Raw genomic sequence first — 12,353 nt, forward strand, 5'->3', positions numbered from 1 at the left:
GTATATAAAAGTAAAATAAATCTAGAAAGAGGGGGGGAATCTAAACTGTCTTTAGTGTCTTGATGCATAATTCATGAACCTGTCCAGCTTCCATCCATCCTCCCACTTCCCCAGAAGTCTCTTCCGGAAGCCTGGGAGCGCTCTTTGAATGCTCAGCTTCAGCCCTTTAACAGAACCCGTCTTCACTTCCGTTTGGGCCTCTCATCCACCAAGCGCTCTACAGGTCTCTGGGTAGGAGCTACTTCCGCCCTTACTTGTCGTAACTTCTGCCCTGAATATGCCGGAGCCCAAACAGCGCCGGATGTATTATTGCCGCTCCCGGAAGTGACTCGGTCTCTGAACTCTTTCCCCCCCCCTTTCCTGCTGCCGCCCTCCCACCGCTATTTTCCTCCCTCCCCCGCCCCCTTTTCGTTTCCGGCTCTCCCGCCTTCTCCGCAAAACGACTGCTCATTGAGGCTATTGGGGAGGGGGCGGGGAGGAAAAGTGGGCGTGGAGGAATTGGGGTTCCCGGGAGCACGAGCCGCAGCACCACTTCCGGGTGAGTGTTCAGGAGGGCGGGGGGCCTATACGCTGCCTCGCGCCCCCGCCCTGCGGGTGTGTAGCGCGTAGCCCGTGCGAGTGTAGGGGTCTGTCTCGCGCCTGCAGTGCATGCCCGCGCGCCCGGCCTCGCGTCCCCTGTCCCGCGCCCTGCGAGCCCTCCCACTCCCTCGGCTCCTTCCTTTCCCAGTGAACGCCGCCCCTCCCGCGCGCTGGCTCTGGCGCTGGCGCCGGCGCCGTCGCCGCCGCCTGGTGAGTCTCGCGCCGCTGTAGTCGGTGCGCGCCAAGCCCCTTGCTCCTCCCCCTCCCCTTTTCCTTGGGGGAGCGGGGAGGGGGGGTCCACGATGTGACTGTAAGTGTGTCTGTCCCGGAACCGGAAGTGGTTGTGGAGGAGCGGGCGATGAGGAGGAATGGGGGGGCTTAGGGGGCGGGTGCCTGTTTGGTGGGTGGCAGAGTTCAGCTCCCTGGAGGGGTGAAGGAGGGACGTCCCAAAGACCGGTCTTTGAGGAAGGAGTGGGACTTGACATCGGAAGGACCCAGTTCGGTGTCTCAGGGGAGCGAAGGTTTTAGGGGGCCAGCTGGGAGTCTCCAGTATATAGACCACTGAAGGTTGAAGGAGGTACTTCTTGGCACAAGGCCTTGGGTAGGAAGGGGGCGAAGTCCTAGCTGAAGTGTGTGTGTGGGGGGAGCGAGGCTAGAGGAAGTGGCTGGGCCTGAACTTGGCACTGTGCCTGACGCAGGGCTAGGGCATCCCCCCTACCCTCAGCTTTGCTTTCTAATGCCACTTCCCAGGAGCAGGACCCTCCTTCATCTCTTCTATTCTCTGACTCCTGGTTACCTGTAGCCCTGGGGAATGAAGAATTTTAAGTGTCTGAGCCTAGGATTAGAAGCCAAATGGTGCTGATGGAACTCATCTTAGTTTTGGGGAACTGGCTTTATTTCCCTTGTGTACACTTAGTGGGTGTCACTGAACGCCTGTGATTCTCACCCTTCCATCCTTGGATTGTTGGTTGGGGAAGCTGCCTGCTTTCCAAATTGCTGACAGTCAACTTCTGAGGTTCTCCACAGTTCTCTGGTGGCCTTTCCTTACTGGCCTCTGTAACCTAGACAATTTGTTTCCAGAAAGTTCAGGAGCCCTGGAAAGGAGAAGGAATAAGACGACAGGAGGAAGAGAGAGAGAGGGTAAGACATTCTTCGTTTATTGATTTGGGGAGTGATGGGGTCATCTCAAATGGTTTTTCTTTCTTTTTTTTTCTTAACAGTGTGATAGAATTATTAGAGTAATTAACACTGGGGCTTGCAGTGAGAGACAAAAAAGGCCTTTTCCTAATTGTTTGTTTTGTGGTACCCAGGAAGTTTTTGTGTAAAGCTTTGGTACTTTTCCTTTGTTACCTTTCATGGCCACTGGTACTTAACAGGAATGAAATGTGAAGTGCTCAAGTGAAGCCACCAAATGGGCTTGCATTTTGTCAGAGAGATGTATTCTACTGTGGAGACACAGGGACTCTGGCTACAAATGCAGTCTTTATGGTGTAGTTCATAGAAACAAACAGCCAAGTTTGGAGTTTCCCATTCTTAGTGTCCAGTAGAGTGTTTGAGTGGCTCTGTTGAGAGATGAGACTCTTAACATGAGATGATTTGAGTTTGATATGTCAGGTAATATTTTTTGGGGGAACACTGCTTCTTGGATAGTTTGAAATAAAAGAGATAAAATTATATGCTGTCTATGCCAGTAAATCTGGGAGAATTCAAAATGAAACCTAATGGTGATACTGAAATCCTTGCATTTTATATTTTGGAAACAAGATTGTATTATGAAGCCCAGGCTAACGAGGAACTCGATAAATAAACCAGATTGGCCTCGAACTTGAGGCAACCTCTTCTACCTCTGCTCCCTATGTGTATGGACTACAGGCATATGCCACTGTGAATGGCAATAAGAAAGGCTTTTAGTAGAAAAATAGCAGCTAAAAGCAACAGTTAGGAGCACTGGTTGCTCTTCCAGAGGTCCTGAATTCTTCAAGCCCCAGCACCCACATGACAGCTCACAACTTTTATAACTGTAGTCCCATGAGATCGATGCTCTCTTCTGTTACACAGATGAAACACCTATATACTTAAAATCCATAAGCAAATGTTTAAAAACAACAGCAGTAGAGGGCTGGAGAGATAGTTCAGTTGGTAAAGTACCTGTCATGTAAGTGTGGGAACCTAGGGGTGCTGCCAGAATCTGCAGGAAAGCCCAGCATGGTAAACCCAGCACTAGGGAGGCAGAGAGGTGGCTGGATCCCTGGGGCTTACTAGCTAGCTAGCCAGCTTACCAAAAGTGGTGAGGCCTATAGGGGTTGGTGAAAGACCCAGTATCTAAAAATAAAGTGGATGGCACCAGAGGTATGACACCTGAGGTTGCCTCCTGGCTTCTATGTTCACTTTATAAATCCACAAAAGACAGAATAGCAAGTTGGCCCCTTATCATTGAATGGCTGGAAACACCATAAGTGACAGGGTAGAAGAGGACAATCAGTGGGACAGTGCTCCCCTACTGTCAGCATCTCCTCACTGCCTATAATTTCTTTTGAAATCAAATCTTTGTATCTTGTACCTTTAAAATTTGTTTACTTTGTTTATGTTTGGGGAGGTCAGAGGACAACTGTGAAAGAGTTCTGGATTCTGGGGCTCAAACTCAAGACAATAGGCCAGTGGCAAGTGACTTTGCCTACTGAGCCATCTGGGCAGCTATCTTTTTACTTTATTTTTTAAGATAGGATCTCATGTTGCAGAAGATGACCTTGAACTTTTGATCCTCCTGCCTCCATTTGAATGCCGGAGTTAGCAATTTTGCTTCACCCATGTTAAAGTGGTGCTGGGAATCAAACCCGGGGTTTTATGCATGCTGGACAAGTGCTCTTCCAGCGGAGCCACAACACCAAATGGAGGTTGGAGACTGGAAAGAAAGGTGCTAATTTAATTATGGTTTATTTTTTCCTTCCTGTGGATCTAGCCTTCCCTTCTTAGTAACTACATAGTTGAGGCTTGAAGGAATAGCAAATTGAAGCTCATTTTTTTTTTTTTTTGGTTCTTTTTTTTTTTTTCCGGAGTTGGGGACCGAACCCAGGGCCTTGCGCTTCCTAGGCAAGCGCTCTACCACTGAGCTAAATCCCCAACGAAGCTCATTTTTAATTAGAACTCTTTCTTAACTACTCCTTTTTTGTTTTCAAAGCCTTCTACTTGCTCCCAAATCCTAGAGCAAAGCCAGTTCTCCAGTTCTTTTCCTTTCTTGTTTTTTGTTTGTTCTTGAGACATAGCTTCACTGTAACCCAGGTTGGTTTTTGCATATGGGAGGTATGGCAGTGGAAAGAAAAAATAATGTATGTGGGTGCTCGTGCCATGGTGCAAGGAGTGGTCAGATGTCAGCTTGTGGAAGGTAGCTCTACCCTGTGGGTTCTGAGGATCAAAGTTAGGTCATTATGCCTGGTGACAATCACCTTTGTCCACTGAGCCATGTTGACAGCTTTAGATTGGTCTTGATATGGAGGTCAGAATCTTCCTGCCCCAGCTTCCTGAGTGCTGGGATTGCAAGCATGTGCCACCATACCTGGCCCTTTTTATTTCGTTAATGTATGTGATGGTTTGCCAGCATGTATGCCTGTGTGCCACTTGTATGCCTAGTGGCTGTGGAGGACAGAAGAGAGCACTGGATCTCCTGAAACTGACTTTACAGGTGGTTGTGAGCTGCCATGTGGATGTGGGAATTGAACCCAGGAGAGAGCAACGAGTGCTTTTAACTACTGAGCCATCTTTTAAGCTGTCTCTCCTGTTCTTTATTTACGTCTTTGTTTTTGAGATACAGTCTCACTGCAGAAACCAAGCGAATCTCAAACTCTCCGAGATCTTCCTGCTTCTGGCTCCTGAATGCTGGTATTAAAGGCTGCACCAACCACCACACTGAGCTCTTTTTTGTTGTTAAGTGTGTCAGTATAATTACAATTGGTAATGATGTTTTGTGTAGAGATGGTGTTCCCTATTATATTAGTGGCCTTCTTTAAGTTGTGAGAATATTAGGGAGAGCGAGTGGGGAACACCATTTGCATTGTACTTTAGCCATGACCTTCATTCTTGGCAATGTCATATCAAGGAATGTAAGGATTTAGGATAACTTATCAGTAGAAAGGTAGTATGCTTTTTGTCGTGTTTTTACATTTCTTTTTTTTTTTTTTTTTTTTTTTTTTTTCCGGAGCTGGGGACCGAACCCAGGGCCTTGCGCTTCCTAGGTAAGCGCTCTACCACTGAGCTAAATCCCCAGCCCCGTGTTTTTACATTTCTTTTTGTGTGTGTGTGTGCTTGCACAAATGTGAGACATGGTACACATATGAAGTCAGAGGACAAGCTGGAGGAGTTGGGTCTTTCCTTCTACCAAGTCCATGCTGGCGATGGAACCCAGGTTCTTAGACTTGACAGCAAGCACTTTCGCCTGCTAAGACATGCTAGCATGTCTGTAGTTTTGGAGATAGGGTCATACTTGGTATTCAGATTCGTCTAGAACCATGTAGAGCAGATGCTGGCCTCTAATTCACAGTAGTCTTCCTGTCTGAGTCTCTTAAATGCTTAGGTCCTAGGCAAGAGTTACTGTGTCCTACAAATTACAGCACTTTCCTCATGTGTCATTTTATATTTAAATATTTATGCTCCTGAGCAGTAATTGTTTGTGTTTTTTTGGGCTGACCTGTTTATTAGAAGTGCCTCTTTGGGGTTGGGGATTTAACTCAGTGGTAGAGCCCTGGGTTCAGTCCCCAGCTCTGGGGGGGAAAAAAAAAAAGAAGTGCCTCTTTATTTTATTGTATTGTATTTTATTTTGAGATATTCTTACTATGAATCCTTGGCTGGAACTATAGAAACCAAGCCGGCCTTGAACTTACTAAGTCTCTTTTGCCTCTGCCTCCTCAGTGCTGCTGCTATTAAAATCATGTGCCATGATGACTGGCAGGTTGGGGTTTATTTTATTTTTTCATATGGGGTACATCACAGATCACATGTATGCGTTAATAGTTGTCATAGTTATTCTCTGTACTGTGTGAGTCCTAGGGATTAAATTCAGGTCTCCAGGCTTGGCGGAAAGAGCCATTGCTGCCTGACCCTCTGTTACTTTAATCTTTTTTTATTAAAAAGTTATTTTGCGGGGTTGGGGATTTAGCTCAGTGGTAGAGCGCTTGCCTAGCAAGCGGAAGGCCCTGGATTCGGTCCCTAGCTCCGAAAAAAAGAAAAAAGAGGGAAAAAAAAGTTATTTTGCTTATATGTATGTATTTGTACCATGTGTGTGCCTATTGTCTGTCAGAGTATGGGTGGTTGCAAGACACCATGTGCTAGGAACTGGACCTGGGTCTTCTGTAAGAATAAGTACTTATTTTTTTTAAAGATTTGTTTATTTATTGTATGTATGTGGGTACACTGTCGCTGTCTTCAGACTCACCAGGAGGAGGGCATCAGATCCCATTACAGATGGTCGTGAGCCACCATGTGGTTGCTGGGAATTGAACTCAGGACCTCTGGAAGAGCAGTCAGACCTCTTAGCCGCTGAGCCATCTCTCCAGCCCCAAGAATAAGTACTTTTAATTTCTGAATCATCTCTTTAACCTTGGTTTGGAGTTCAGTATTCTGAGCTATATCCCCAACCCTGTTTTAAACTATTAATTTACTTTTTTGAGATAGGGTTTCATATATCCCTAGATTGGTTTCAAACTTATGTAGACTAGAATGGCCTTGAACTACTTTTTTTTTCTAAGTTATGTGTATATGTGTGGTTATGTCTATGTAAGTATGCATGCCCTCAAACCAGAGGATTTAGATCAGTCTGGAACTGGACTGGCAGCTGTGAGCCACCTGATGTTGGGTGCTGGGAACCAAATTTTGGTCATCTGCAAAAGCAGCACACACTTTGAACCACCAAGTTGTCTCTTGCCCTAACCCTAAACTTCTTTTCTTACTTTCACCTTGTCATTAGCCTCCTAATGAACTTTGTCTCTAAAAAGCTATTCCACCATTCGATCAGGTCAGCTGCTTCAAGACGATGGGGAACATGGTAAGACCAGTGGATTCCATGAACATGGGCCCAATGTCACAATTTCTGCCTGGGAAGTAAGTTCTTGGTCAGAAGCAATTTGATGTGGAATCCCATGATGGTGGATAATGAATGGGGAAAAAAAAATGGAAAGGACATGACTGCTCTTGGGTATGGTGGAGGAGAAGGTTCATTATAAGTAGGAGCACAGCCAGAGACAGGATATCTGGGAGAGTCCAGAGTGGCCATGACTAAACTATGTAGATTGAAGGAGAGGGAAAGGGAGGGGGGAACCAAGTCCAGCAGCCAGGAGACCAAAGGTACAAAGGGGGCAGGTAACCAAAATGTCTAGATTATATAGGGACGAGCCTCTAGGTGAAGAGTATGCCAACCATACCTTGTAACAGGCAGGGACTGAGGGATGCTAGGAGAACCTAGAGGCCAGGTTAAATAGGCACCTCAGCTACTTGTCCCAGGTTTCAGACTTAACAGATAAAGTATTCTGTAAGTCCACCAGTGGTCCTTCTGTTAGAACTAGGAAAGGCAAATTCGTAAGTGACTAAGTGTCTGCTCTAGTAAGGATAAAATATTTTCCTTTTCCTGAAGTAGTCAGCTTGCCGTGGGGTTGCTAGCTGGTACCAGAAATGATGACTTCTGAGTGAGCAGCCCCTGTAGCCAGTTCAGCAGTGAGTGAAAGTCCATATTGTCAAGCCTAAGTATAACTTCCATCTCTGCCACCATGGTTTTTGTTCACAGGCTTATTGGTTAATGACAGGGATGAGAAGTCTTGGGGGAGGCTCACTGCCCACAGAATGGGTCATCTTATCATCTTGACTATTGAAGCCCTTTGCTGTTAGGATGGTGAGGAACATGGTAAGACCAGTGGATTCATGAGTGTGGGCCCACTGTCACAATTTCTGTCTGAGAAGTAAGTTCCTTGGTCAGAAACGATTGTTATGGAAACCCCTGATGGTGGATAATGAGTGAAAAAAATAACCAATTTTCAAAGTCCCCTTTTGATGGGTATTGAGATGGGATACCAGTATGTTGGCATCTTTCGCTTATTTGGAGAGATCTGCCCACATTTATTTCCCAGGTATCTCACCAATTTTCTAATCATGCTCTTTCCAAGTCCCAGACCATTCACAGCCAATCTATTGGCTATAGCCCTATTGTCTTAGTTAAGAGTTTTGCTGCTGTGAACAGACACCATGACCAAGACAACTCTATATGAGTACACTGTAGCTATTTTTATAGACACCAGAAGAGGGCATCAGATCTCATTACAGATGGTTGTGAGCCACCATGTGGGTGCTGGGATTTGAATTCAGGACCTCTGGAATAGCAGCCGGTGTTCTTAACCACTGAGCCATCTCTCCAGCCCCCCAAGACAACTCTTATAAGGACAACATTTATTTGGGGCTAGCTTACAGGTTCAGAGGTTCATTATCATCACGGTGTGGAACATGGAGGCATTCAGACAGACATGGTGCAAGAGGAGCTGAGAGTTCTACATCTACATCTTTATCTGAAGGCTGCAAGCAGAATACTGGCTTCCAGGCACCTAGGACAAGGGTCTTAAAGCCCATGCCCACAGTGACACACCTACTCCAACAGGGCCACACCTTTTAATAGTGCCACTCCCTGGACCAAGCATATACAAACGATCACATTTCACTCCCTGGCTCCCATAGGCTTGTTCAAATGTATGAGTCTATGGGGGCCATATCTAAACATAGCATAAAAACACATTTAGTCTAAAATTAAAAGTCCCCATAGTCTATGGCAGTCTCCACAATGTTCAAAGTCTCAACAAGTCCAAAGTTCAAAGTCTCTTCTGAGATTTATCCAATCCCTTAACTTGTAATGTCCAAAGCAAGACAGGAAACCAGCTGGGCAAACTCCAAACTCTGCATCTCCATGTCTGACGTCAAAGCAGTTTTCAGATCTCTAACTCCTTTTTCATCTTTGTTGACTGCAACAAACTTCTTTCTCCTGGACTGGTTCTACTTCCTGTTAGTGCTTTCCTCAGCAGATAGCCCAAGGCTCTAGCATCGCAAATATCTTGGGGTCTCCGAGGCAATTTCAGTGTTACAACTTAATTCAATGTCTGGGATCCACACATGAACTTCTGGGCTCCTCCAAAGGGCTGGCATCACTTCTCCAGCTCTGCCCTCGGTAGTACTTGAAGCTCAGATTGATCCACTCTGCTGACGCTGCTGTTCTTGGTGATCATACCATGGTACTGGCATCTCCAATACACTGGAGTCTTTCTCTGCAACTAAGTTTAACCAGTACCCTCTCATAGATTCTCTTTATGGTGACAAGCCTCAAATCCTTTGCACGACCCCTTCAGTCCTGGGCTGTCAACTGCAGCTGAGGCTGCACCTTCACCAATAGCCTTTCATGGCCTCTTAGAACACCAAGCCTCAGCAGCTCTCATGACACCTTCCAGCCTTCAAAGCCAGTACCACCTTGGTGACTATTACACTTACCGAGGACAGCTGCAGCACGAGGTACACCCTTGGCTATCTCTGGAGCACGGCTTCTTTGTGCTCTCAGAAAACACTCCCCAGGAGATTTCACCTCAGTAATTCTGGTCTCTTACCACTAATTTCTTAGCTCCAGCTCACCAGCATCAGTTGTCCCAGTCGTCCCTTCTGTTTTTCACTCTAAAGCCAGAGCCACATGGACAAAACTGCTGTGTTGTGCTGCTTGCTGGGGCTGGAACGTGGCCTCCCCTTAGTCTTTTACCAGCTTTCTGTTTCCAACTCCCTCACTGCCTAAACTTGGCTGTCCTGGATCTTGCTCTGTAGATTGACCTTGAACTCAGAGATCAGCTTGACTGTCTCCTGGGATTAAAGGTGTGTACCACCATGCCTGAATCTAAATTTAGTTGGGTAGGATCTTGCCCAAAAGTCCTACTCCCTTAATCTGCTATCTCCTGAAACATAGGATTCAGTTCCATTTTACTTCCTGGTGTCCCTTTAATATTTGAACCATATATTTTATATTTTTCTTTTCGAAGCTTGCTATGCTTGCTTAAAATGCTCTTCATGAGACAACCAGAGAACAAAGTCTATGGTGGGTGTTTCTGAGACTTCCTCTGTCAGTGCAATTAATCTGAGTATCTTTACCTTAGCCTCAGGCAGACTCTTCAGACAAGGGCAAAAGGTAGCCACATTCTTCACCAAAATACCACAAAACCAGTCTCTAGGCCATATATTGAAATTCTCCACTGAAACCTCTTGGGCCAGTTCCACACAATTTAAATCATACTCAGTAACAAAGTCTTCCATATTCCTACTAGGATAGCCCATTAAGTCCCATTTAAAGCATTCTACTGCTTTCCAAATCCAAAGTCCCCAAATCCACATTCTTCCAAACAAAAGCATGGTCAGGCCTGTCACAGCAATACTCCATTCCTGGGACCAACTTCTGTCTTAGTTAAGGTTTTACTGCTGTGAAGAGACCATGACCAAGATATCTCTTTTTTTTCTTTTCTTTTTTTTTTTTTTTTTTCGGAGCTGGGGACCGAACTGAGGGCCTTGCACTTGCTAGGCAAGCGCTCTACCACTGAGCTAAATCCCCAACCCCCCAAGATATCTCTTAATAAGGACATTTAACTGGGGCTGGCTTACAGGTTCTGAGGTTCAGTCCATTATCAAGACAGGAGGAACATTGCAGTATCCAGGCAGGCATGGTGTAGGAGATGCTAAGAGTTCTACATCTTCATCTGAAGGCTGCTAGCAGAATACTGGCTCCCAGGCAGCTGGGAGTAGGATCTTAAAGCCCACACCCACCGTGACACACCTACTCCAACAGGGCCACACCTTCCAATAGTGCCATTCCCTGGGCCTAGCACATACAAACCATCACACCCATGAATCAGTAAATAATTGCACATCTGGCCATTTCTCTTTTCCTTTTTTTTTTTATTTTTTTCTCCTTTTTTTCGGAGCAGGGGACCGAACCCAGGGCCTTGGGCTTGCTAGGCAAGTGCTCTACCACTGAGCTAAATCCCTAACCCCATCCATTTCTCTTTTCAAGTAAAATATACATCCGTGTGTTCTACCCACAGTGAAGATTTTCCTTTACCTATGTCTTTCAGGATTATCCCAGAAAGGGGTTGCAGTGCTGCAGCTGTCTACTTCTTGGTTGTCCCTGAATGACATATAGAACTATTAGTAAACCAGGCCCAATTTTTTTTCTACCTCAGTCAGCTGACAGATCCTAGGGCACACCATGAGGTTATAGACACAGGCTTGGAAGCAGATGGCACTGTAACAGAAGTAGAAAACAGGTATTTGGGGAACTCCTTCATGATGTGACTTGCTTGTGCCATCTTTGGTGGGATTACAGGCTGTTGTGGGTTTGGTTTGTTTGTTTGTTTTAAAACTTAAGTGTAAGTGTGTGTGTGTGTGTGTGTGTGTGTGTGAGAGAGAGAGAGAGAGAGAGAGAGCGAGCGAGAGAGCGAGAGAGCGAGCGAGCGAGCATGCAATGCCCTCAGAGTCTAGGGCCTTGGAAACGGCCCTGAAACTGGACCTAAGGAGGCTATGAGTTGCCACATGGGTGCTGAGAACTGAACCTGAGTCCTCTGCAAGAGCAACATGGACTCTTAATCACTGAGCCATAGCTCTAGTTTCTCGTCTGTCTGTCTGTCTGAGAACTGGTCTCTCTGTAGCTCTGGTTGTCCTGGAACTCACTCTGTAAACCAGGTTGGCTTGGCCCCTTAGAGATTTACCTGTTTCTGCCTGGGATTAAAGGCATCTGTCACCATCATATGACTGGATTTTCTTTTGTTTTTTAAATTTTTTTTGATAACTTTACACACCTGTGATATATATTGTTCCTATGATTCCCCCATTACCCTTTCTTATTCCTTTCCTTTTGGAGTCTTTTTTTTTTTTTTTTTTTTTTTTTTTAATGGCTCACTCATTTTTTTCGGTTTTTTGTTGTTGTTGTTTTTTTTTTTGTTTTTTTTTGTTTTTTTTTTTTCTTTTTTTTTTCCGGAGCTGGGGACCGAACCCAGGGCCTTGCGCTTGCTAGGCAAGTGCTCTACCACTGAGCTAAATCCCCAACCCGGCTCACTCAGTTTTAAGATAGCTGCATGAATATGAGTACGGTTATTTACTGAAGAAAAATGACTCCCCATGTGCTAGTATATAGCGCCTCAATTGGAGGGGAAGGGGGGACTCATGGACCTCAGACTCATGGCAACCTTGACCTCCCTCAGCCTCTGGAGGGCTGGCCTTGTAGGTGTGAACCAATACACCCAAGTGCTTTTTTTTTTTTTTTGTTTTTTGTTTTTTGTTTTTTTTTTTTTCTTTTTTTTTTTCTGGAGCTGGGGACCGAACCCAGGGCCTTGTGCTTGCTAGGCAAACACGCTACCACTGAGCTAAATCCCCAACCCCTGCTTTTTTTTTTTTTAACTTTTGTCTGTTTTTGAGAAAGGTTCGTTTAGCAAGCCCAGATTGACTTTAAATTTGCTGTAGTTAAGGATGACCTGCAAGTCCTGCGCGCCCCCCACCCCCTCGGTTTGCCATCACAGAGTTTTTCTGTCTCATCTAGCAGAGCTCTTTAACCCCTTTTTTTTCCCTGCCTGGGTTTAGAAACTGGGCTTGGTGATACATACCTTTAGTCAGCATTTTGGAGGTAGAGGCCAGTCTAGGCTATGTGAGATCTTGTCTCAGAAACAACTGAAAACAAGCCATCTTCTGGCTCCGTGGATAAAGTCATGTCTTGCCAGGCCTGATAACCT

The 12,353-nt window shown here is 45.6% G+C and overlaps 1 protein-coding gene across 19 annotated transcripts in view; it reads left to right on the plus strand.

Moving 5' to 3' along the window:
• Window positions 1-319: 319 nt before the first annotated feature.
• Window positions 320-12,353, plus strand: part of Zfp384 (zinc finger protein 384) — a 29,530-nt gene continuing 17,496 nt past the window's right edge. For 4 of the 19 annotated variants that reach the window (XM_063285446.1, XM_063285448.1, XM_063285455.1 and 1 more), the window contains exons 1-2: window positions 545-789; window positions 1,660-1,719. The gene's annotated coding sequence lies outside the window, so the exon portion shown is untranslated. Of the gene's footprint in view, window positions 890-912; window positions 1,181-1,659; window positions 1,720-12,353 lie in introns of those variants that run through there. The other 15 variants (XM_006237327.4, XM_063285453.1, XM_063285452.1 and 12 more) reach the window with 12 other exon arrangements.

The sequence above is a fragment of the Rattus norvegicus genome, chromosome 4 (assembly GCF_036323735.1).
Source record: "Rattus norvegicus strain BN/NHsdMcwi chromosome 4, GRCr8, whole genome shotgun sequence".
In the NCBI taxonomy this organism is placed as follows: Eukaryota; Metazoa; Chordata; class Mammalia; order Rodentia; family Muridae; genus Rattus; species Rattus norvegicus.